At 37.0% G+C, this 24,390-nt stretch overlaps 1 protein-coding gene across 1 annotated transcript in view; it reads right to left on the bottom strand.

Moving 5' to 3' along the window:
* Positions 1-24,390, bottom strand: part of MUC6 (mucin 6, oligomeric mucus/gel-forming) — a 79,022-nt gene that overhangs the window by 29,625 nt on the left and 25,007 nt on the right. The gene's annotated exons all lie outside the window — the stretch shown is intronic.

Genomic DNA, 24,390 nt, shown 5'->3' with positions numbered 1-24,390 from the left:
ATTTTTAAGAAGTAATCTGAACTTTTCATCAGAATAGACAGATTTTTGGTGGTGAAAATGAATCCTAAAAAAAAGAGATACAACTCCAGCGCTTGTTGTAAAAAGTTCTGTACCTACTTACAGCATTTGAACAGTCCCTTTGAAGCTGATAGTTCTACTGAAGTAACTAAAATCATGTCCTCGGTTTCATATTTCCAGGCTCAGATTGTTAATTTTCATTTTTTAATTATTTTTGCTTATAGTGTTATATGTCATATTTTTCTTATGGTGTCAGGTATCTTAGAATATATGTCAAAGCCACTTAGCTAAATTTAGCAAAGTCTACCTGCAATTTATATTCATTGTTTTAAAGCCAAAAGATTTTTTTTTTAACTCCTAAGGAGTGATCAAATTATTACAGAATGTCACTGGTTTTATCCAGGTCATGTAGAAAATACTGTTTCCCAGAGAGCTGTTACCTGTTGGTAAAAAGTATTCCTCTTCCATACTTCTGTTCTGTCCTGAAGGTCTGACTGGAAAATAGGAATCATCTAATTGTTATCATTGGTCCTTCATGCCCAAGTCCAGCTAGTTTAACATATTGTGTTTAAGTGACACTGCCCACCAAATCCCAGAGTGTGCCACGGAAAGATTAGCTGGGGTTGCACAATGGTCAGAGTGCAATAGGGGCCCCTTTCTATAAATACAGGAGCGTGTTCAGTGTATTGGTTTTTATTTAAGTCTTATCAAAGAAAAATAACAAATGGGAGTGTCAATAACTCAAGGAAGTTTAAAACTAGATTATATGTTTGTCTTTTGTGTTCAGTTCTTTTATTAATTAATATAATGGGATTTTCTTTTAATTTGTCATATCCATGCTCTGCTGTTCCTCTTGCTGTAAGAACAGACAGCATGCAGAGATGAGTTCCTGAATATTTGGGATTTTTGTGTCTGATCACAAGTCTTCAACTATTTTTACTTTTAGGATGAATTTCATGTAGATTTCCATGGTTATGCTGATTGAGAATTCAGCTAATGCAAGCCACTCTCAGTTTATTCTGCCTAAAGAAATGCTTCTCATTATAATTAATTTGCATTCTATATAATTGGTTTTGTTCTACACCTCTGCATTTTCCCCAAACTAGATAAAAGAATTTCATTGCCAACCACTGATATGCAAAAAGTTTTGGAGTACACAAGAATTGCTTTTTAATGGAATGTAGAAGTAAAGCACAGTATTTTAATGCAAAACATTATAGATTACTAGGAAGATTTTTTTGTAAATAGAATATGATAGAAAAAAATGTTCAGAATACTAGGACTGATATCCATACTTTTTTAAAAAGCATCTTGTGAAAATGTGTGGTTTTAGAAGGGTTATAGCTTTCCATATCCTGGCTTAACAGACGAACATATCATGCAAAATATAGTATCCCATGACAGCATGATGACATTTATTCATTCTGATCATGAACATGGAAAACTAAATGTTTGTTGAATGAAGTTTAAATTTAGAAGTTAATGTCTCACATTTCTTCAGAAAAGGACGTGTGAAAAGTTGTATTGGTTCTGATCAAGGGCTGATGTAGCTCTGTGTTTTATTTCCAGCAGTGATCATTAACAGACTGCCCAAGGGAAGACTACCATCAAGTCAAGCATATATACCTCCACAGATAACTCTCTCAGTCTCCAATTATTTCCAGTTCAGAGAATTTTGTGAGGCTATTGGGATTTTTCTGCTTTCCCCTCCCTTGAGCTCTGGTTTCCAAGTACATGTTCCAGCCTCCTCTTGAACAGAACCAAAATTTCTTTCTAGCAGAAAATGCCACAATCACTGCTGTCAAAATTTATCATTTTAATTATGAGTTAACATTTTAATGATATCTGTCTTTCTAACGGTACTTCTGATAGCTAACATTTTTAGTACTTTAAAGCTATAATATACTAATTATTTTAGCAGTGAACACATTTTTACACAGGTAAGGTCTTAGTATCTTACTGTTTATATTTCTCAGATTCAGAAGGACTAGCACAAATTCACAGTAAGTAGGTGGCTGGAGTTAATTCTGTGTACAGATTTGGATGCATCCACACAAGCCATTCTTTGGAGTTATGGGAAAACCACTGTTAAGCTACTAGAATTGTGGCAGCAGTAGCTACAGCTGGCATAGCTCAATGTTGAAGCAGAGATCTGTCCATACTCTCACTCCCCACTGGCTGCTGGCTATAAAGGTGAGGAAGAAGTATTCCATACTCTGATTTTTCATTTGCATATAAATTTGTTTTAACCTGAAATCTTTAAAATTATTTTTATAGATCTAATCTATACAGAGAATGAGTTTTATTTAACCTCCTGGATTTTGCAATATCAAAAGAATCCATATCCTAAATTTTTAGATAGTATTAGGCAGTAATATGTAGGAATGAAAATCAAGCATATCACACAAATGACCCCAATAGCAAATTTCTAAATGTGGAAGGCTACTAAACTGCTCACGGTTTCTATCCTTAGGCATCAAAACCTCAGCATGGCACACTAAAGCACTTTCCATTTACTTAAAAACTTACGAGTGAGACAACACATTTTATCATCTGTTTATATGCAAAGTTTTCATTCAGAATTTCTAAAACTAATGCTTCAAAACGTATGCTCCTTGAGGCAAAGACTGATTTTTATTATGTGTTTTGTACAGTGTCTTCTGCAATACAGAATTGATGCTGAATAGAGTTGTCACTCATAGTTGAATGTGAACACTAAATACCAGGTCAGGCACTTACTTCTTTGCAGAGATTCTTTCTGTTTTTGGAGAAAAATGTGGGGCCAATAATTTCCTTCAAAAGCTGCAAAAGGAACAATGCAACACAATGAAGTTATCCTCTGAGCAAAAAAAAAAAAATATTTGTGTATTTATTTATTTTTAACCATGCTACAAGTCAAAGCAGGGTCAGCATATATGAACTGTGTGCTTCCACACAAAACTGAATGGAAATTATAGTGGAAAATCTGCCAGAAATCCTATGCAATATGAGACTTCCTGTACTTCATACTAAAATCCTCTGTTCCTGTTAAAAAAAAAAAAAAAAAAAAGAGGGATAAATCTTTGCTCATATTTCTGAATTCTTGTTCCGCCCTCTGGGTAGAAGCAGTGGAGGGAATAGCCAAAACTAGGACAACATGGGAAAAGTATTGCCCCATGTGTTCTTCACAAGAATTATGGGATGTGGAGGTGAAGAGCGGGAAATCCCCAGGCCTTAATTGTTGGTTTTGGTACTCATGCTAAGGCAGAATGATGAAGGTGTTACCTGCTCTCTTCTGTACACCTCCTCACAAAACCTGTTTTGGTTAGGAGAAGCCAAGGAATGTTTAGCAAACACAGAGCACAGCACGGTCCCTCTTCCATCTCAAACCCAGACCTCCGGCATGTGCACAACTGCACCACGTTTTCACACATACCCGAAGGCTCTTTCACCTTCCTGCCTTGCTTCCTGCCAAAGTGTGATCAGAATGAGACATGGAAAAGGGCCACCACAGCCAATCTACAAGCAGGGAGCCCTGTGCACTGCCTGGGCATGGAGTGGGCTTTCATAGAGTCCACAGCTGGATGGTAACAACCAAAGCAAGATGCAAGAATAAGGCCCTGGGGTGCTTCTGAAATGTGACACTCATTTTTACAGTTTCTAATGTCTGGTATTTCTTAGACAGCAGGAGCAAATATCCCATAGAAACCATATAATTCTCTATTATATGTTTAGGATCTTTTGCAACATAGAAAATATTGTGGCAGAAGGTTTCTTTAATCACATAAACCAGGACAAGGCTCAATACATATCTATATATACACTACAGCTCTGCAGGGTTCTGTTGCTTCCTTAGACAGTGCAGTGATTCGAAAGCCTCCAGGGAGCTCACCAGCTGTAACAGCCTCTCTAGCCAACTCCATGCTGTGCTGCTGAATGTGAGGTAATATTTATTATGTGGTATCTCAAGGACTGGAGGAAAACAGGTGAGGTTCTGTTTTTTATGTGAGGCTAGATTAAGGCACAAGAGGGAATTTAGGAAATAAGAGTTTCAGCATATGCCTTTGCTTTGGATCTGAGATCCAGATATCTCCAACTTCCCCATCAGTCTATGCCTCAATTCTTGCCTGAAACAATACTTATTGTAAAAAGATGCTATCTAGATAAACTAATCTAAGTTTATAAGAGCTAAAATACAACACTGGTGAAATTGTATACAATTAACAGACAGAGGGGAAATAAATCAAGAATGTAAGTTCAGTGACAGAAGTGCTCCCACCCTAAATGTTCTAACAGCTTTAAATGGCATTCATTTCAGTCAGTTGTCTAGGCTTCTTTCACAGGCTGTAAAAGTAAATGCAAATTTACTGACTACAATTTGACTCGCAAAACATGTGGCTAACACGGAACAAATGAATTATACACAAAACTTTTATTTCTCTCCATTGATGTAAAAGAAACTTCAGGTGACTATCTGCAGTGCAAATGCCAAGGCAGCAGTTTAGGGAGATGTATTCCTTCTACCCTTCTGTATTCCCTCCACCCTTCTTCCTAGATATTGTGTTAATTTCAATGGGACAGTGAATGGGACAAATGAAAATAAAACTCAACATAACTTTTCTAAGTTGAAGTTATAATAATAATAAAAAAGATAATATAATCACTTCTTGATAAAATAAACAAGAACATTTCCACAAGAAAGAAAGGGCACAAAGCAATCTCATTAGCTGCTGAGTTGCAAGCTGCTGTACTCACTGCATGATCAGCACTTTAACTTCCAAAGTTGTCTGACACCACTCATCAGAAAACCATTGCAGATCCTACTCATGCTGCCTTGTCCTCTAGAATTGGTCAGCACTGGTCAATAATTGTTTGAAATTTTGCCAGCATTTTAGTACAGCCTCCATGGTTGGCCTGCAACTCATCAGGCATTTCCAGAACACAACATGTTTCTTCCAAGTTCCTGGTGAACCATGCATCGCAGGATGGACACCACAAAAGGTAACAGAGTCAGTTTGCAGCTATCAAGTTAACACTCTCCATGCCTAGAGTTGCTGCTGCTATTTCTGAACCCCTGGTTTTTGATACCTCCATTTGTTCAATAATCTATTATTGTTGGTTTAACTATTCTCCAATAGCTACAGTTTAATCCTAAACTTCAAATACTACCTTTATGGGATTTAAGAGAGTGCAACAGCTGCCTTGCAAGGATATTTGATTTGCAGAAATTGAATATATGCCTAAAACACTACTTCAAGTCAGATCTACTTAGAGAGCTTGATGTAAAGCAAAAGGTCTGATAATTAATAGACAAATATTTTAGATCAGGACAGGTTGGTTTACAAAGCTTATTTGCCAGCTTTTCAAGTTCAAACACCTAAGCATGGCAAACAAAATGTAAGATATACTTCAGGTTTGGTATTTAGACTAAATTTGAACATAACAATCATCCTTGGTTACATGGAGGTGTGAAAGAGTTGTATCAAAAATAACTAAGGAAAATAACTAAGGATGTGAAATCCACTTTCAGGTTTTTCTCAAAGAATAGCTAATAAAACAAATACAGAGCCATTTGCTGACTATCTGCCAATCAGTCTGTATCCTGTCAGATCAAACTATTATACTAATTACAGTACAGTAATTACTCTCAGCATTTACATTCCCTTTCTCACACTTAACTCTAAAGAGATGAGTAAAATCTTCCTGGCAACACTATTAGCCATTCACAAGCACACAAAATAGCAGACAGTACAGATGCAGCAAGGGCCATGGCCTCATGCAGAAGCTGTACCTCTCAATCATTTAAGAATTTTTCACTTAAAAGGCTGTCCTAGCCTTAAATGAGATTTCTAAAGTACTGAAATCTTACTTACTGATATTTTACTATTACTGCAATATTCTGTTTTCCTTTGAGAAATGGGATGACTTTGCTTTAGCATGAAATACTTAATTTTGAATTAGCTCAATAGAACTTAATCAGTTTCACTTTTCTTGGATAAAGGGAGGTTTTACTTTCAATTCCTACTCTAATCCAGCTGGCCAATTTCCTTGAGAATTGTATCTTTTGAAGTGCATTTTCTGTGTTGTCAGCCTGGCTAGCTCATGACAGCAATACAATCCAGTCAGGGAACATGACTTACTGTGAAGAAATGAGTAATTTTGTTCCTATACTACAGTTACTACTAGATATCTCTATGTGAAAATACAATTTTATGTTGTAATAACTTCAATTAAAGTATTTCACATCAGCTAAATGAATGAAAACAAAACATTGAAATGAAATATTTTTTGTACTTTTAAACAGAAATAATTTAGGATTTCTGTTTTATAAAGGGTTCAGTCTTTATCTTCTAATTTGGGACAAATACAAATGTTGAAATGTCAGATGTTCTGGAAAGGACAAGAGCTTTAAAATAAATTATATAAGCCTAAAATTAAATTTAACGGTGAGTGTGCTGCTATAGTCAGAGCTATAATACCAGTAATCAGTTGCACATGTTCATGATGATTTCTCTTCTATATGAAATTATTAACTCTCTTTTCCTCTTGCAAACATAGATGTCTGAACAACATAAATTAAGGTAACTTCCTAGCTGCATACTTAGTAAGAAAAAGTATCATGACTATACATAAACATCTCGTAAGGACCAGTGCACAGTTTTGTCTACTGAAATAACTAAAGGTATGAATCCTCAATTAATCAATGAATCAGCATCTCTTATTAAAGTGAAGGCTGGAACTAACAGTTTTAATTGGGTTTTAGGCTTCTGAAGGTTTTATTTTTACTCAGGCTAATGTTCGTTTACTGATTTTTCTTGAGTTATCAAGAAAAAGAGGAAGTGGGTCTTCCTGTTTCCATCAGACTTCACATCAAATAATCAAATATAAGTCCTTACAATGAATATTTACATTTTTAGCTAGAGACAGACTCAAGGTACAGAATTTGGATGCAGACCTATGAGGAGAAGAACTGAAGTCCTGGCTTTGATTTGATTCATTCTAAGGAGACAAGAGAGTTCAAAACAATGAGCATCCTGCATGTTGCCCTGTTTTAGAACATATAGATCACTACCCAAAAATGGTCTGATTTCAAAATCTTACTTGACAGAATGATCTCTATTTGTTCTCACAGTCTCCAACCTTGCTTGGCATCTCAAGGCCCTGAAATATTGATATATCCCAAAGGAGAAAACTGCTCCGTAAGAATTTTCTAGATCCTACTTCTAGGGTTTTATGTTTAAATTCAACTTAGTCCTTTGTAGATAAGGCCCTATTTATAATTGCCAAGTTTATACATAAATCTTGTGGCTGTTTGTCTACAGTAATTTTCTATTTGATTGCAAATATTAGTATTTATATTAATACATCTACTCATCTAACATAGGAAGTAATGTAGATTAAGATCTTGCATTTGGGGTTAGGACCCATGTTAAGGTACTTGTCTTGATATTGGTTACAATGGTGCTAATACAGTGAATGGAGTTACACCTGATTTATAACAATACAGCTGAGGTTAGAAATTGGCTCTGAGAGTCTACAATAGGGTTGAGTTGCTTATATTTTAATTATTTTAGTGTTACACTTTAAGTCACTGATTTAAGATTAATGAATGTCCCCATGCAATTTGAACTATATGGTTCATTTAATGTAGTAAACACAATACAGAAGAAATAAATTTAACTTTGTTCAAATTAAAGCAAATGAAGTATGCCTTTTAGCAGTCTGAAACCTGTTGTTGAAATTGTAACTGTAATAATTGATAATTAAAAGCAATATACAGAAGAGACAAAAAATAAACCATCTTAAGTGATGCCAAACCACAGTAAAAAAGGTTCGCTCTCAAAAAATCCATTTAAAAAACCTCCAGAACAACAAAAACCAAACCAACACAGGAAGAAGAATGAGTAAGGAAGCAGAGTAGCTACAGAGCCAATGAACATACTTGTCAAGTCTTTTTTAGAAATTACACATTCATCTGGTATTCAGATGGGTTGGATCAAAAAAGCAAGACAGAGTCCTTTAAAAGACTAAGGAGTTATACTGAGTAATATATGGAGGAATACATTAAGAGTCACGTAAAATTTTTAGACTAGAACCATTTGCCTGCTTTCCAGCACAGGACTCTTTCTGCCACATTGTTCATCAAAAAAAAGTAATGCCATCACATAGCTCATGTTTAATATTTTTGGAGCTGGCATAACAAAGGAAAATAGTTTTGATCATCACCCTACACAGAAGATATACAGCTTCCACAGTGACATTGCTAGGACCTTGTATCAAGACCATCTCAAAGATGAGGACACTTGGCAACTTGAAACACAGTGAATGCCCATTAAAAAAATATTCCCTGTATCTACTGAATGACTTTTAGGGACAGATACAACAAACCAGTAACCACACTTCTGAAAAAAAAAAAGGTTAAGAGCAAATAGTTCTCTTTCAGTAATGTAACTATTAAACAATCAGCTGTGTTTTAAGATGAAGTGAAGGAGAAGAAAAGGTGTAAATTGAGTTCAGCTGGTTGTGGGAAAGGAGAGCAAAACCTGAAGCTCATGTATTGTAATACTGCAGTGGAGTCACCCCCTTCACTTCAATAGCTGTGTACTTTCCTTCAAACCATACACCAAGAGGAAGGCAGGCATCTTGGACTTACCAGCAGACTGCAGAAAACTGCAGAAGATGAGCAGTACTACTGTTGGGAACATGATGCATGGCAGGACTGGAGAAGTTCTTTCAGAGCTCCCCTCAGTTCCAAACAGTGGCACTGCTGCCACTTTCTAGGCAGCCCTCTTCAAGCTTGGATGCTTTATATATAGAATTGCAATGCCCTCCCTCATTCCCATAGCTCTCAGAAATTGCAACAGCAGAGTACCCGCCAAACAGGATCTCCTTTTTATCAAGTTCAACACACCTAAAAGCCACTTAGAAAAAGAAGAAAAAAGAAAACACAAACTCCTGAAGTTCATTATCATTCTTACAAGGTTTTTTTAATGGCTTCTATTTGTAAGAGCTCAAACACTTTTAACTGCATTTACTGAACAAATTTGGTATTAGACCCAAAAGCAAAAAGACAAATAATACACAAATTATGATCACTAGCTGATAAGGTAAGGAATAATATTGGGCCAGTACACAAAGTGGAAGAAAGAAGTGCAGGAGGTGTGGAACTGCTGAAAAGACTGTGTGCATAAAAGATGGTAAGAAACGAATGAACAGAGATACAGATCTCAGATTTTTTTATTACCTCTTCTTTCATTAACTTTTATTCACACTCCTGAGTGATTGTGTTCATCTCACCCTTGTGTGACTTTATAAACAAAATGATAAAGTTTGCCTTGGTAAGAAGGTCTGTCCATGGTACAGCTCATTTCCTGCATTTAAGCTGTTGCCTACCACCTTGGCACTGCCAAGGGCAGAGGGCAATCTATGCTCAAAATGGGAAAGGCTATTGCACTGTGGTACTTTGGCAACTTTCACAAGTTAATCTCCACCTTCCCACCAATATCCCAGAAGATCAATTCCTGCTCTGTTACACTTGGATTGCCCCTCACCTTCCCTCTAGGGAAGGTCAGGAAAGGAAAGGGAAGTTCTCAGAGATACCCCTTCTGAGTGGTGAGAAGAAGCACAGGAGAGACAGTGACTATCATTTAACGTAATTTCAGCCCTGGCTCAACTTGGCTGTAATTAAAATTAAAACATTAAATTTTAATTGACATGAAGGTCTGCCTTTTTGGTTTTCTTTGTTGGGTTTTTTTTTCCTTCTCTATTCCTTACTCCTCTCCCTAGCAACTGAAGGATAAAGCATATGGTTATTGATAACAGAATTGTGATGCTAAATGCCAAAATTTCTGTTGAAAATTATCTGCATCTGCCATACAAAAAAGTTAAAGTAAATGAACAAAATCACTTCTGAAAATCTTGATGAAAGTACAAAAATACTAAGTCCTCAAAACAGCCTCAATAAACAGATACTCTAATAAATATATAATTATTACAATTTCACAACTGTACATGTCACATTAATTTCTAGTAAATTAGCTCTGAGTTCTTATTAATCCAAAACAGAATTTCATTTTTTATACTTCTAGGAAATATCTTCAATGTGAAGATAAGGGACTATAGTGCTCCCTTAACAACTTGAACTTTATAACTGATAGTGTCATACAGAAATTCACCCTTCTCTGACAGAGAAGATTAAAAAAATTCATCGTTGTTGTCAAATACGATTTTTTCGTTATTTTGTTTGGTTTTTTTACATATTTACATAATCTTTCTGTCAAACAGTAATTAATTAGAGCAGCTGACATCAACAGCATTTCATGGCTTGCTCATTTAAGAGCTGGGCACTTGTGAGCATCATTACCAAACTGAGACACCATGGAACTCAGATCACTGGCAACACATGAGAAGGCACCAAAGCCTTTATGTACCACCTACTAGTTAATTTTTCTCTCCCATTACCATGCCTTCAAGCTTTTCTCTGTAGCCTTTATGTTTACCAAAAACTTGTATTTCTTTATTATATGAAGCTTACAAAAATCTCAAGAAATGCAAGTACTGGCAAAAGTTATTACAAATACTTATGGAAAGTAGTGGTTTTTTCCCTTCTCCATGTTCGTAGCAACATTCTTAGCTGACACTCATTCTGTCTGAGAAGTCAGGATATATTACATTCAAGTATCCTAGAAGGAATTTCACTGAATCAGCTTAAATACTTATGATTCAGCGACTATTTTGCTATTTTATGATGATGTGAACACAGTTAATCAAAAACATCCATCTGTAACTACATTTAAGTCAGGACTCCAGACCAAGAAAAAATTCATTTGCTGCAGGACTATGAGAAGAGACTGAATTCTCAGTACACAGACAACTATTTTATGTGGAAGAGCTTTGTGAAAAACTATCTGTCCAACTGTAGTGAGAAAATGACGCCTCTAATTAAGCTAGATTTGTTTTTCCATTCAATAATTGTAACTGGTTTAGTAGCATCATCAGTTGTCACAAACTGTTGTACAGGAGAGCAGGGATTATTGTGGCCATATACAGTATGCAGTCACAGTATATGAAGTATACTTTACTTTCCAGTAAATTTACTGGAACTTAATGTATAATTTACTTGCCAGCATTATGTATACTTCTGGAAGATTTTGAAACGTCAAAATTTATGTAAAGCCAGAAATTATGCAAATTGAGAGAGTCATAACACTTTAACTAAGTAACAGACTACCTTGCACAGTTTAATTAACCTGGGAAATTCTAGGTATATCAATTATGAAGTATTTTGGTGCTTTTATGAAGATCGCTAAGAAAACATTCCATTTCCAGTCATGTACTCATTGAGCATTATTTTAGTAGCCTTGTATATTTTTTGGATAAATAGTTACATATCTCACTAAAGAGTCATACTAAGATACAGAATTTGATTAGCCATAAGTCCTGTGGGTGTACAAGCAATTGCCAACTTTTGAAGCTTGTGTCTGGAAGCTTCCATTGCTCTTTCTGGAATGCAAATATACAGGCTACAGCTTGATAGCAATCTGACACAACAGCTGTTCTGGTGGGGTTTTTTTCTTTGACCTCTGAAATTTGATCTTCTGTCTCATTCAAATCTTAAGTAATTGTAAGATGTATTAACATGATACTATTAAAATCATATGCACTTTAAGTTTCAAATTATTTTAGATGCCTGGCCTTCAAACAAATATTTTAGAACATTCATTATAGAATCATTTAAGTATAATGAATAGAACATTCAATGTCTTAGAAATGTTGTATCAGAATAACATAAAATAAGGTTCTTGAAAACAACTGGATTATTTTCATTCTTTCTGACAGACACATTCACTGTGACTGGCAGGGCAATCTCACTTTCTATCTGTAATTCAAAGAGCTGTAAAATTTCAGTAGGAAAGTCTGACATTCCAGGGAAACTTGTAGGGTTTTTTTTTGTATAGACTCTCTCGAGATAACACTATTTTCTATTAGCATATCTTAACTGTATGCATATTAGAACTTATCTGGTATGAACATAGACTTGGAATGAGGCTTAAAATCCTTCAAACATTAAATTGGAAAATAGGATTTCCACATTAAGGAGGTTTCAGGCCAATTTTTATCCAGTAACCTGTCTAAAAAGACCACTCAGAAATTTTGCATTAAGTATGACTGAATTTTTCATCCAGTGTCTAATCCATTTTTAAATCTTGGTAAGACCACATAGTGGAAAATGAAAGACTGTACAGTAGTCAAAATGGGGAAGATACTCAGAAATATCACCTTTTCCTTAAACAGATTTGCATTTGACAAGACTAGAAGCAGATCCATATCACTCAAGATTTTGACTGAACAGTGGTACTTTTGCTGTGTAAGGCAGAAACACTAAATTCCTATATGGACAACTGAATATATGCTGACTGCATTTCATACAAAATTTGCAAATTACTAATATAAACACAGTTTAGCTACAGACTGAACAAAGCTTTAAACAACGAATGAATTAATTTTTTTCTGGACATGGTCAACCATAAAAAGAACTGAGTAACCTTTTCTCTGTACTACTGTGGAAAACAAATGTGGAATATTTTTGATTTTGCCACTACAGTGGAAAGGAGTTAAAAGGAAATATTCCTCCACATACTGAATACTTTATGTCCTAGTCTTCTGTTGTCACAATAAATAATTTTAAGTGAAAAACTAAAGAAAGAGAGGCAAGTAGTCAGTATTAGGTATTCTATATAAAGCTCCTTAAATAAAGCCCCAAATATTCAGTACTATGAACATATGACCAGAAGGAAAAGAGGGATATAATGACTAGCCAAATCATTGGGGAAACACTGGTGCACAAGGTAATTCCACTGCCATTCCACTACTTAAAAATAAACCAAAAGAACAACATAACAGGCATTAATACGCTAAACATAAGAAAACAAGCTCCCCTTTTTTCTTCCTGTTTCTCATCATTATCTTTCAGGTAATTTAGCCAGGAAGCAAAGGATCATATACACTGGTGTTTCCCTAGGCTAAGCTTATGGCACACACCAGGGGCTCCTGTCTAGTTGTGTGAGTAGCTGGCAGGCAAACAGGCAGGCAGCACACAGCCAGCTGGTTGTCCCTGCTGCCAAAACGCTTTCCAAAGAAACTGATGGTAAAATAAATACATATTCAGAGAATATGCCAATTGTGGCAAACAAGAAACTTTTGGCTGAGAAGTATTCACAAAAAATCATAACTAGTTTATGCCCTTATCCTCAGCCTGTGCACCACTCTTAGAATCCCCTGATATTTTTGTTCATTCTGTGTGTCTTTCTATCTGCCTCCCTTCATGCTTTTTGTACACTTAAACTCCTTCCCCAAACAGTACCTAAAAGATGCCCAGTGTGATTGTTCCATCAGACATTAAATAATCCACCTTATGCTTTTAGTAGAAATCCACATTTTCTGCATTCCTTTTGGCCACCAAAATCAAGAAAACTTTCTTTCTTGGTACCTTTGAAATACATGAGACACCTCACACACAACCAGAAAAAAAATGCCATTGAGTAGACTGTTAGGGCTGCCGTTCACTTGGAGCCAGCTCTGCTGTCCTTGGGCATCTGACTAGAGATATTTAAATGTAAAATTTCATTTAACATTGTAAATTATGGTTGCAATGTGCAGAGACACGGTGGCTATAGGTGTTATGGAGTATTTAATGTCTTGTTTTACAGTGTGTATAGATGAAAGTGAATACAAACTAAGAATTAACTAACAGCACTCTTTTACTGTTCCAAAAGTACTTTTGTACTTAAATGACTGTAAAGTCAAATCTTTCCCAGATACCTGTTAGAAAAAAAAATGTAGAAAACAATTTAAAACTCATGTCTCTAAAAGTGGTAAAGACTTCCTTGATTGGTACTTAGCTTTTAATTATACTTTGTTGGGGACAATGGCCTGAGACCTCCCTGTGTTGGCTTTCTGCCTCTGGCACTCACTTTGATGAATGTCTCAGATACTATAGCTCTAGGGAGCTCAGTTGGTGTAGTTCACTCTTTATATCCTGCCAATATGAGAGGCTGAGAAAGCCTGCCACTCCCACTGTTGTCTTAAGCATATCTGCTGCCCTGAAAATAAACTTGGACAAAATATTTCAACTGTTTCTGGAATAAAACCCCTCTGGGGAAAAAAATACCCTGCACAAAACAAAGCAAGACCAAACTACGGTGACAGTGCTCTCTCACTCTACCCTTCCTGTGCACAGGAACACTGGAAAGGCAAACTCCATTTGCTCTCTTCTCCCAGTCTCTTCCCATGCTCCTGAACTCTGTGTTGTTGATGCTGGACTCAAGCTGGTTTGCATTCTGATCTGGAGCAGTCTGGACTGCACACTTTGTTCTATAACAATCCTGAATTCTGGTCATTTTAGCTACAGTGCTGACAGAGAAGAACAGAATAATACAGTTATGGAAAGAGAGACCATAGAAGGAATGTCTCCTTTATTCATGTCTGACTCCCCTGATACTTGTGTATGACTTTTGAAGTAAAATTTCCCTCAAACAGTATAATCATGAACAAAATCTGTGCAGTATCTTTTAAAGCCAAATTTATCTTCTAGTGATTAAGTAATCTGTAGAGGAAGACATTGATTCTCTCATTTTCATTTGCTTCTAGTAGAGAGAAAAAAGTTATTCCTTCTTGCTATTTCTTAACTATTCATGATAACCTCATATAGAGTCTAGAGACAGATTAGACTTCATGCTGAACTAAATCCAAACTCGGAGTGCTCCTTTTTTTACTGAAACAGAAAATGTTGATACAAATTTGATTTTATTTTTTAATTCCTAACGTATTTTTTTCCTCAGGGTTACATTACCATGGAGAACATTTATACAATGAGCAAAAATTTGTGAAAGTGCAGGTCAGATTTTTTTTTTCCAGCTTTTAGGCTTTAATGACTAAACATTATTCCTTTTCTAAGGGAAATTCAGAAATATCCTGAATTATACATCATCAGTTCTTCTGGGCAATATGCAGTTTGACTCTATACCATACAGAAAAGGAATGGAAAGCATTACACATGAAAGCAGCTGTGGTTCAAGTGTTTGTAGCTTAGTTAGAACTCAGTTCGTTAAGTCATACAAACAGGAAGCAGCCTAAGTTCTCCTAATTGCTATACTCATAATTGCCACACAGCAGAGCTAAATCTGTACTTTGTAATTAATGTTCAAACCGGACTTAGAAAAAGTAAAATTATTTGCTACTTGTTACAGCACAGCTCTGTTAATTTAATAATCAGATAGATTTTGTTACCAGATATGGAATGAAAAGCAAATACCTTGTGTGAACCAGGAATTCATTAAGTACAAGCTTTGACCTCTACTGGTAAGGAAGTAAAATAGGACCTGTATTTACACAAATATTAAGAGCTGGGAACAGGAAGTTAGTTGCAGTCCATGTTTAACTTGTCCTTTAATATGTATGCATTTTAGAACAGATAGTCTCCAACTGATGCTGATATAACATATCTGCTAAGATAATATGGTCAAGCACATACTTTTGTTTACCCTTTACTTGATACATTCTGATCCTTTTTCTTTTTCATGCATTTTGGTTGACTTGAATTTTAATTAAAAAAATAAATAAATATAGAAATAGTCACTATAGTCACTTTGCCAAAGTTCCAAAATTCTTGGACATCTGAATCACGATAGAACATATTTGAAAAACATGACTTATATCCTGTTTTGAAATTTGGATACATCTTTCCAGTTCTAAGGAAATTAAGTTATTGGAAGAATGAAACACAGTTAAGGGTGTAAAAAGTGTGGAGGGATTAACGAAGGTGGTTTCTATGCATATAGTTTCAAGAAAAAAGGACAGTATGGCTATTTTTCCCATGGGCATAGAGCTCTATGTATGGAGAATCACAAGAAGAATGCATTGCTAGAAATCAAACACTCCCTTGCAGCAAGAACAAACAACCTGCACCGCTTTTGTGTGTCTTTACTTCTGCCTATTACATATACATGAATGGCAGCTGCAGCTTGCACCAATTATTTACAGCTGCTTGGTTTCTTAGGCCAGACAGCTGTGTTTCTGTCATGTCTCTTCCCATTAGTGGATTATTTAATACATTAAGACCTCACTGCATGGAGAGTCTGGCAACCATTTTGTGTTTATTTTAATGTAAAGATGTCAGCACTATATTTTCTCACAAAGATTTGAATGTTTTGTCCTCAATTTTATATGCTACAGATTCTGTCCTGAAAGCTCTTTGCTTAAATGTAATGATTAAATGTAATCAAATCTATATGCTATTATCAGTTACAGTTATCACTGTCACAGTAAGAACAGTTTTTCGCATGAGAAAAAAACCTAAACCACTATTTGAAAGTTCTGTATAAGTGCACGTGTAATTTTAATACTATGATGTTCCTAAGAAAGATTAAACATAAAAAGTATGAAGAATCAGTTGGAAAATGAGAATTAAATGTTAAATTGCCTTTATTTGGGAGTTTCAGTTTGGCAGTTGCACTTCTCAGTTTTTAAAACTGAGCACAATATAGCACTGACTTTCTGCATTGTGCCATGTAGTAATATCTTCAGTGTCTCAAGCTTGGATTTTCTCCCCTTGGGTCAGGTGGTAGGTGTCTCATATGCAAATGTACATGACAAATACAAAGAACTATTTCACAGAGCTTAGGTAGGATCCAGACTTAATTTTAGTGCTTACACTTGTAAGTATTGCTACTTCCTTGTGCTCTTCATCAAAGTAATAGCTAAATTAGTAGCAGATACTCTTCACAAATTGTTCTCCACCTTTTTTTATTCCTTTCAGGTACATGTTCCATTTCATTAATTATTGACTTGAAATCTCCAGTTTCTCATTGTTCAGTTTATGAACACCCAGAGGGAGTAATAACAAAAACATGCATGTATGATGTTACATATTACAATGCAATATAAGACATTTGATAAATGTATTTTCTAAGGTGCAAAATGTTGATACTTTCTAAGAAATCATCTAATCCAAATGCATCTAATCCAAAATCTTATCCAAATAACTTAAATGACTTAAATGCTATAACAAGGCTCAACAATATTTCCACCTGCTGATACTTACTGTGTATAAATGTATATACACACAGATACATATATACACATGTACATATACACACATATGTACATACATATATATACTGTATGCATATACCTATACACACTGTTCTTTTGATGTTTTCTAGTACGTCCAGAGAACTGAGCTGCTGTAGGGCTGACAGCTCTAAACAGAACTGAAAACTTTGACCAAACAAAATGCTTAATGTGGCCCAAAGCACGAGAAAAAATGGCAGGGGCAGGTTTTGTTTCACTGCTGCATTTCTGGTATGATGTCAGTAATTCCACTTGAGTTAACGTTACAGTTTTTCCAAGGCCTGTGACTGCTGAGCTGTATATTATGTGCTTATCTTAATTTCTCAGCCGAGTACCAGCAGAATACTTGCTTTTTGAGAATATGAGAACTTGAAATTGCCTGTGGGGAATCTGGCAAGCTGAATTACTCCTGTGTTTACATATTTTTAATTAAATAAAACTAATACACCCATGAATGCTGGCTGTAGCTGAAGGCTGTGATAAAACTCACATTTACTTTAAAGGCAGTATTTTCCAAGTCTCAAAAGCAGTGGAATATTCATATCTGAGAAGTACCAGAATGTAAAGACAATTTAAAAAAAAAAAAAAAAAAAAAGGCAGCAAAGTGGAATGTTTGCTATTTTCATCTTTATCTATCTTCCACATATTTCCAGGTAGGATTCAATTTAACAGTGTTTCATTGATCTTACCCAAAAAGCTAGAGTTCATGATGTCTACATATACTCTCACCAATTGCTACAACCTCTCGCTACGTGGTGGAGTAGTGCTTGCATAAATGTGCAGGGAATGTCATGTATTCCTTACCTTCATTGAGGAAGTGAACGTTTCTGGGTGCTCTGGGTCAGGCAGCCTCTGGATTTTTCAATAAGATGCAGACATTGCAATGTCAGATGTTTCATACAGAGTCAGAAAAGAATGGGAGGACCTTCTTGATGTTATCCATTCTTCTCCTGCAAAAACTGCAAAACACAGGTGCAAGGAAGTTTAATTCTCAGAGACTTCTTCTAGGCTGCATATAGAAAGGTGGGCTTTCCACACACCATTATTTTGAGGATCAAGCCAAATTGACTTTCAAATATCATACTGCATTCCTACTAATTACTACTGCTATATCTATATTCCACTGTATCACACTTATGATCTTGCTTTCTTCCAGTAATGCATCACAAAACAAGACTACATATCTGCCAGGTTCAACCTCTTATTCTTCACCAGGGTGAGAAATATGTACGCAGAGGAGCTCTTGTTTAAAGAGCTGGTGTTTAATGAACACCATTAAATGTAAAAGGAAAGTTGAGGTCAATGCCTTGCACACATTGTGTGCCAAGCAAGGAGCATTATGGCTCTCAGGTAAGCTTACTGAAATATAATGTTAGCTTATGGAAAAGATTGCCAATTTGCTAGAAGAGCACTGCTGAGGACTACAGCCTTTTTCCAGAGCTTTCAACAGACTTTTAAGATTACTGAATTCAGACAAGAGAGTCTGCTGAAGGGCTAGTTCTAGATTTGATACTGCATGGGAAGGCAGCATAGGTAATAAAGGACATATCTGATATACTTGTAATGGACTGCTGAGAAGGTGCTCTGCAGCATTTTTCATTGGCAGCCATTTCCCTTGTAACAAAAACTCCATGTGCAGTTTATTATACTCTGTTTATTTCTGTCAAGCAATAAAAAGGTCGAGACGTTTTCCTGAAAGTTATTTAATAGCCTTATATCCTCATATGCAACGAGACACAATAGAAAGAACTGTTTGTAGCCACTAGGTGCTATTTGAGAAGACTTGCGTATTACAGCCTGTACTGACAAACAGAGGGAGATTTTCTGCAGAGGGCTGCAGGCTACCAAGTGTTACATTAAAATACTACTCAGCTGAAGGACATTAGTGACTGTGAAAACACTTATGCTGGTTTTGCCACACTAATTGTATCTTCTGAATTTCTCCTCACATCTAAGAACAGTGGAGTGACTGGTTTTACGGGATGGAGGCTTTCTACCGTTTTCTACAACTTCCTGTGGTAATTCCATGATACACCAAGGAACTCGCCTAAGGCAGCCTGTATCATGGGTTTCCTGGTTTTGGCTGGGACAGAGTCACTTTTCTTCCTAGTAGCTGGTACAGCACACTGTTTTGGATTTAGTATGAGAACAATGTTGATAACAAACCAGTGTTTTGGATGTCAGTAAGTACTGCTTACCCTCCCTCAAGGACTTTTCGGTTTCTCAGATTCTGCAAGTGAGTAGGTGCCCAAGAAGCTGGGAGGATAGCTGACCTGAACTGGCCAAAGGGGTGTTCCACACCACAGAACATCATGCTGAGGGCAGTTAGACAGATGGGTTCAATCACTGTTCAAGGATGGGGTGGGCATTGGTCACTGGATGGTGAGCAATTGTACTGTGCATCACTTGTTTGGTTGGGTTTTCCCTTGGGTTTTATTATTAGTTATTAATATAACATCAGGGAGTTTTATATTAATATTATTATGTTTTACTTTGTTTCAATTATTAAACTATTGTTACTTCAACCATGAGTTTATGGGGTTTTCTCCTTCCCTGATTCTCCTACCCATTCCATGGCAGAGTGGAGGCAGGAGGGAGTGAGCAAGCAGTTGTGTGGTACTTACTTACCAGCCAGAGATAAGCCATGACAATGGATTCTTACTTGGAAAGAACTTTATCTTGGATCAAACAAGATAACAATCTTGGCCATTCTCTTGACAATCTGGGCTGAGGACATTAATAATTTATATGATCATTCATCTGCAATTGCTTTCCTAACAGTAAGTCAGATAGGGAAACCACTGGATTCCTGAAGCCACATTTATTGCCTATAATGCCATTCCCTAAAAGAAAGTTCTTTCCAATTTCACAGGTAAAAGCAGCACAACTCTTAGGACATGACTGCTGTCTGTATTGCTACACTGAGTTGCATCACTAAAGTTATAATTCTCAAGATTGTTTTTTAACAAGATGTGAAAATAATGTTCTGTGTGTAGTTTAAGATTTAGCACTTTAATATTGGCTACTTGCTAAATTAAATCCTAAAAGACCAGCAGAAGGCAGTTAAATGACCATGATCAAAATTCTTGTCAGCAAGCCTCAAGCTCAACAATGACATAAACATGATTCAACACATCAGGATATCCTTGAGCATTTGAGGCTTTGAAATATTTACAGCAATATTCTTTAACGGATTCAAAGATAAGAATACATAGATGGAAGTTGACTCTGGGTTTTTGATCACTTATTTTTAGTGAAGATGAAACCCATCTGTTTTCATGTTGTCTTTCCAAGTACTCAGCCCATTTTGAAGCATCTGGATTTAGACCAGTCAGGCTATTGTTTCTACCAAAGGAAAGGTTCACTCATGGCTATTGGCAAGGAGAGAAGGACGAGAAACTCTCATCATTACTAAAGTATGTACTGTTAAGTATCAGCATTTAAAATGTCCATATTACGGATTAAAAAAGAAACATAATGGTTTCCCCAGCTGTCTTCTGCAGACCCGGGAGACATAAAAGATCATCAATGTGAGTCTTTCTGGATCTTACAGCAGTGATGATCCACATAAAGACCAGTAACACACCTTGAAACTCATGGCTAAATATTGCTACTGAGTGGAATACCTCATTGAACCAGGCAACTTTAGTCTAATCACCCATACAAATAGTTCTGTTCTCACTCTGTCTAATGTAGCAATAAAAAAGCAGAACAACAGCATAAGCATCCTGGACTTGTGATCTTACACACGGTACCATGCTTCGCTGATATCCTCACTTTGGAGCCATCTAAGAAAGAAACTTCTGAGCAACTTTAAGAAGTTTGGAGCTATATGACATCCACCTGAGAGCAGATGAGATAAACTCAACTCACAGTGCCTTGGAGTCAAAATCCAAGCATTAGGCTTGTATACCTTTTCGATTCCTCAATTTTTAACAGGTTTCTACTTCAAATTTTGAAAAAATGCTGAAATTCTTCCCTACCTCTCTGACACTGAAGTTCTATGGATATCCATCCATAATTAGGGAGAAGCATTCAAAAATAGTAAGCTACTGAGATGTGATTTTATCCTTTCTAATGTGACAAACCAGGACTTTTGTTTGGTCATATCTGTGACTTTTTCACATGTGACATTGCCCTACTTAGATAGGCCTGAAGTAATAAAGCCTACCATGCAATAACATTGTTTCTAGCTCAAAAAAATATGCATATGCAGACACAGAACAGTTCATCGGTGAAATAAAAAAAAAACACATTAAAAAAAAACCCAAACCCAAACCCAATCCTGTAATTATGGCTGTAGTAGGTTGTTTATGGTTGGTATGGAGTAAAATACAGAGCTAAAGAGTGTGTCTCTCTCTCCAGTGACTAGCTAACTCTCCCATTTGAATCCCCCATGCTATTGAATATTATACTAAACACCGATCATTCATTACAGACTTACTTACAAGCCATGAAAACCTATCATGAATGTGCTGTTCTGGCTGCTCTGGCTTCAAGACTCAAGCCTTGAAGATGACTCTCCAAGTTCCAACAGCAATGTAGGTTCATGTAAGCGTGAAGGGGATGCCTGATTAAGAAACCATTTGGCGAGCTCAAACTATTTTAACCCATAAACTCAAGACAAATGTCTTTAGGGCGGGCTTCCCTCAAAGAGATTAACTGACCACTTCAGCTGTGTTGAAAGCAGCACACCCAGCTACCATGCAAATTGTTAGCCAGAAGTCATGTCTAGCAACTCAGAACTACTGCAAACACATAAAGTGATAAACAACAGAATCAGTTCTTGAGCTATAGTGATTCACAGAATTTTTCGGTACTTTCCTTGCAAATTAGCCAAACACCATGATTTAAGATCTCTGTCTATTCTAGTCAATTCATAGGCTCCTTTTAGAGGAAGAAAGCCTCAACTTCCGAGCAGTGTAATCTTACTTGAAACGACTTATGAAATTAGTGTCATTGCAAACACTGGCTGTAAAATACCCCATCCTACAGCAATCTTTTTGCGACTCATAGGGTTGTTAAGGAAACTTTCCTGTTCAACCATCCAGGAGCCATTCTGGCAGTCACAGTCCCACCACCTGAGCTGTGACCGGGGCCCTTCACACGGGCAGCTCCAGTGAACCGAGGGGTGCCCCGCTTGACTCCCTGCACACCCCACACTCACTTAGTCAGACAAGATTTCCTTACCGGCTTAGCCTTGAGTTTCCCATAGCAGAGTCCCACACGTCCGGATCCTTAAAATAATTTAATCGTGGTGCAGCAACACAAAGGTGCCTCCGAGGAGGGACCCGAACAAAGGAATCTCTGGGCTTTTATACTCTCACAGTCTATGCGCCAAAGCCGGGGGTCTTTCGGCAGAGTCATCAGCTCCTGCTGTGTCTCTGAATGTCCGGTCCCCTGGCTGGGCCACAGGTCCCCCTGCCCTTTGTTATGCAAAGAGTCAGCAGTTCACGGCCCCTTGCCTGGGGTTCCTGCCATCCAGAGCTCAATCCTGAGCCTGCACTGCAGCTACGGGACTACAGGTACTCCTCAACAAAGTGGTGGTTTTGGCAATTAGAGTGTTTTCTCCTCTCGGACTCAAGAATTCAACCAAAAAGACCTGCACCTGAGCCTTCAAAATCGCACTGTGGTAAGTGAGCCAGACTATGTGAAGGACTTTAAGCAACCTTCCCATTAAAATTGAGTTTTCCTGAAAAACAGACTAGAGGCATTACCATTTAAAACGATAAGAATCAGAATGCTTTTGATTAAAAGAAGAAAAAAAAAAAGAAAAGGGAGAAGACTGTAAACACACAGTATCCTCATAGCACAGCCTTTCAACTTTGGGCACATTTTCCCCCCAGGAAGCCTCCATGGCCTCAGCTTCCCCCTCAGCACAAACTCCCCTGTGGGTTCTCAGGACTCTAACCTCTGGGAAGGGATTCCTGCTCCTCTCCCTTCCCTACCACACCATTCACGCTATCCTACAGGTTCCCCCACTTTCTGTTGAGCGCATCTGAAGTCCTCTTCCCACCTACTTCCAAACTTTCCCTTCCCTGCGCATGCCCAGCTGCACTCAGGGAAAGCGCACCGCTCCTTGCACCTTATGCAAGAGGCACTTGCCGAAAGGGAGGAGGGGGCATTTTTCTTCTCCGCTGCTCATCTGCCCTTTCTTAAGGCAAAATACTATAAAATACACATTAAATTGCAGACAAATCGACAAAATGTGTACTGTCTCTTGTACTTTGAAAAAGAATGAGTATGGAGATGGGCTGATATGGCTTGTTAGGTACTATGTTTTGTGACGTTACTCGTGCAAGTACCTAAGAGAGCCTGGATGAGCTGGGACAGTACTGGTGTTAAAATCTACCTCCTGTTCCGGTACATCAGGAGGATTTATGTTTTGTCAGAAGACAGAGAGATGTTTAAACATAAGTTTCCTTCTGCAGTCACTGGAGGAAGTTCCTGACTACTGAGGGATGAGTGGGGCTCTCCTCTGTCAGCAGTCCAAGGAAACCATGCTCTGAAACCTCTCTGCAGCCACAGCCTTCTGGTGTATCCCCCAGGTGCCTCTTTTGCCGTCAATGATCACTCTGTGATCCTCAATGTCTGTGCTCAGTCTACCAGAGCTCCCTGAACCCCTTACTGTCAGGGGCCCCTCGCTGAAAAGTGATTCAAGGAGTGTTTGGTGGGACTGGGTGCACCGTGCCTGGCTGGTTGTGTCATGCAGCAAAGTGGGAATAACAGGTAAGCTTTGAGCAATGCCAAAGTTGGTTTTTTTATACCAAAGTATAAATGTATACCAGTAATGCTGGCTGTGTAGATCTGATGGAGTTTGTTTCAGATCTGGGACTGTTTTCTGTCTCAGTACTAATAAAACATAATGGTCATTTATGTATATGAAGTGTATCAAACTGAATTCAGCTATGGGATTGATTTCATCTATTTTGATTATTGAAAATTTAGCATTAATTTTCCTTAATTTTTTTTTTGCTGTAATTTTTTCAAAAGTATATATGCTCTGTTTTAAAAGCCAGTTACCAGCAAGGTATAAAAACTATAATCTTTGTGGTGCAATTTAAATCTAGCCTGCTAAGAAGTTTAGTTGATAAGTTCTAGGCCATGAGCAGGAGACTAATTAATAGAATTTTTTTTGAAAATGTTTTATTCAAAACACATTTTTTTGAGGGGGAGGATGAGTGTTTTTTGGTTTGTTTTTTTTTTTTTTTTTGTTTTTTTTTTTCTTTTTTTGGTTGGCTGTAAGTATTATTGTTTGAAATC

Source organism: Pseudopipra pipra, chromosome 6, assembly GCF_036250125.1.
Source record: "Pseudopipra pipra isolate bDixPip1 chromosome 6, bDixPip1.hap1, whole genome shotgun sequence".
Classification (NCBI taxonomy): Eukaryota; Metazoa; Chordata; class Aves; order Passeriformes; family Pipridae; genus Pseudopipra; species Pseudopipra pipra.
This window is presented reverse-complemented; position numbering and strand designations above follow the sequence as displayed.